The following is a 3,280-nucleotide window of genomic DNA, read 5'->3' as shown; positions in this document are numbered from 1 at the left end:
ATTAGATTATGTGAAAGGTTTTTTTTTCAAACTCAAAAGGAGATAAACTGGTTTCTAATTGATAGTTTCTATAGCGACTTTTAAGTGTAACAAAGAGTATGTATAAAGAAAAAATTGGTATGACGTAAAAAAAAAAATTAATGTAAACAAATTATTTCGAAAATTCTCTTTACTTTTTTTAATTCAAAGATAATAAAAAGATAAGATATTTTTGAACATTAGTATAGAGTTTTAAAATTATTATAATAGAAGTTATATCATGGATAAACTCAAAAAACCGAAATCTTATGGAATATTTACATAATATTCGGACATATCTATTGTTTACTTTTTATAGCTAATATAAATAGATGATATACCGACAACACACGATTATACACATATTATATTTGGATTATATATAAATTACACATCATTCAATTTTTTAATTTAAGTGGTCGGGTGAGCACCAATTTAGGCTGATTAGATAAAGCCAAAAGAAAAATATGAAATAATTTCAACCAAAGACTAAAAATATAATTAAAGTTCATATGTAGATAATTTTTATTAAAACTCATCCTTTTATAGTGAAATAAATTAATTTTTTGTAGCAAAAGAAATAATGACATAAAAAATAAGATAAAGGAAAATAAATATTGAAAAAAATGTTAGAATATAAAAGATGACAACAAATTTCTTCTGATGTTTCATCTTTGTAGAGTATAAAAAATTTGAAAGTTAATCTCATCGATTTCAAATATTTTTTTTCCAACTCAAATACATAGATTATAAGATAAAGATATCTTAGAATATATTTTTTAATTTTGTCACGACCCAGAATCCACTAAGGGTCGTGATGGCGCCGGACACCATTGTCAGGCAAGCTAACACTAAATACTTAATTAAGTTCTCATTTAAATAATCATGAAAACTATGATTTTCTTTCAATTTGGCTAGTAAAAGATAATCTTTTTTTTTGTTTCTTTTTTGTTGATAAAACTAACATTTTATTTCATCAAAAAAACTGTCTTTACATATCCAGATTAATGCTGACCATTAATCTCCTATTCACTATTTACAAGCTTAACACTGTGACTACACTACTTCAATCAACTATGAACTATACTAAGGAAAATTGTTTAAACTCTCCAATTCTTTTTGCCATTTGGCCTTTTTCCTCCCTTGTATGTGCATATGTATAGCAATTTCCTTGCATAGGTCATCCGTGTTATATCTGCCTTTGTTGAATCCAATCGAGTTCCTTTCGCGCCAAATACAGTAGACAACCATCGCGAAGACTGCAGTAGTCATTTCTGCTTTACAATTTTTCCTGTTTGCCAAACTGCTCATCCAGTTCAGCTCATTGTGCCAGCTTCCTATCTGCCTTGTAATGCCTAGCCATTTCAATACTCTGTCCCACTGTTTGTTAGTTTTTGGATAGTCAAAGTATAAATGATCAAAAGTTTCCATATTGTTTGCACAGAACACACATTCTAATGGAACTTGAATTCCAAACTTCACGAGTCTATCCACAGTTGCTATCCTTTGATGAATAGCCAACGATAGATGAAATTTGAATCTAGGATGAATATGTGTATGTAGATGAATGCTTTTCCAAATAACTTTTGGAAATTGAGGCTGCATCTGACATAAGCATTATGTATTTGGAACTTGCCTTGCTTCACTAAGCTCTGCAGTGTAGAAATAATACTGCTATGACCCTGCCTCATCTGCTTCACATCTTCTCTTGCCTCAATGATCTTCGTGACCACCCATGCTGCTGTTTTGGGTGTGTTCATTTCTGCAATATCTCTGTTCTTTATGTAATAATTGTGTGCCCATTTGATCCACACTGTATCTTTCTTCATTGCCAATGCCCAGAGATGTTTCAGCAATGCTGCTTTGTTCCATATTTTCATGTTTATAACATTCAAACCTCCAGTAGCTCTAGATTGACATATCTTGTCCCATGAAATCTAAGTTTTCCTTGAGCAGTCAGTTGAACCAGTCCACAGAAAGGTCCTACATATGGTCTTTATCATCTTCATGATCTTCTTTGGCAATAAAAAAATTTGAGCCCAGTATGTTTGTATTCGAAACAACACAGATTTGATTAGCTGAATTCTTCCAGAATATGAGAGCATCCTACCTAACCAGCATCTTACTCTTTCAGTAATCTTTTCCACCAGAGGTAGACATTGGTGGATGTTCAGTTTCATTGTAGACAATGGTACCCCCAGATACTTAAAGGGTATAGAACCCGCTGTATATCTAGTAAGCTCTATCAATTGCTCTTTTATATGCTGTGCCACACCAGCAATATAGATGGAGCTCTTTTCTGCACTTGCCTGCAATCCAGATGTAGCTGAAAATCTATTAAAGGCTTCCTGTAATTTAATAACTGAATTTATGTCACCCCTGCAAAACATTAACAAATCGTCAGCAAAACATATATGTGTCACTCCCAGCTTTTTGCACTTCGGATGGAATTTGAACTCCTTTTGATAGGACAGTTGGTACATCTCCCTTTGTAAGTATTCCATAGCAATCACAAAGAGATAATCTCCTTGTCTTATTCCTCTCTTAGCTGGAAAAGGTTTGGTAAGTCCACCATTCAGAACCAAGGAATAGGATACTGTTGTCACACATTCCATTATCCATAGAATGAACTTCTGAGGGAAGCCAAGATCAGTAAGCATGTATCTAACAAAATGCCAATCCAATGAGTCATAAGCTTTCCTTAGGTCCACCTTGAGAGCACATCTTTGAGACAAGCCTTTCCTATTATAGCCATTGAATAATTCATGGCTGAATAGGATATTATCAACAATACTCCTCCCTTCTATAAAAGCAAATTGTGCTTTCCCAATTATATGCTCAATTACCCTTTTGATTCTTTTAGTCAAGATCTTGGCAATGATTTTGTACAGATTAGTGCAACAAGCAATAGGTCTATAGTCTTTCACTATTGTAGGGGCTGGAACTTTAGGGGTCAAAGTTATGGCTGTACAGTTCCATGCTTGCTTCATCTTGCCTGTTTGGAAAAAGTATAACACAGCATCATATATATATCTTCTCTCACTTCCTTCCATTGCTTTGTAAAGAATTCTATTGGGAAGCCATCAACTCATAGGGCTTTATCATTTGGCATGTAGTAAAAGATATTCTTTACAAAATAGATAAAAGAATATTTAGAAGTTAATACAGAATACCTCATAATCATCCCAGAACCCGGTGTCACAAGTGCATGAGCAATTACTAAGGAATCAATAGGTGCTGAAACGTTCTCGGGTCTTCCAAA

The sequence above is a fragment of the Nicotiana attenuata genome, unplaced genomic scaffold (assembly GCF_001879085.1).
Source record: "Nicotiana attenuata strain UT unplaced genomic scaffold, NIATTr2, whole genome shotgun sequence".
Classification (NCBI taxonomy): Eukaryota; Viridiplantae; Streptophyta; class Magnoliopsida; order Solanales; family Solanaceae; genus Nicotiana; species Nicotiana attenuata.
The sequence above is the reverse complement of the archived record's forward strand: the minus strand, read 5'-3'. Positions refer to the sequence as shown.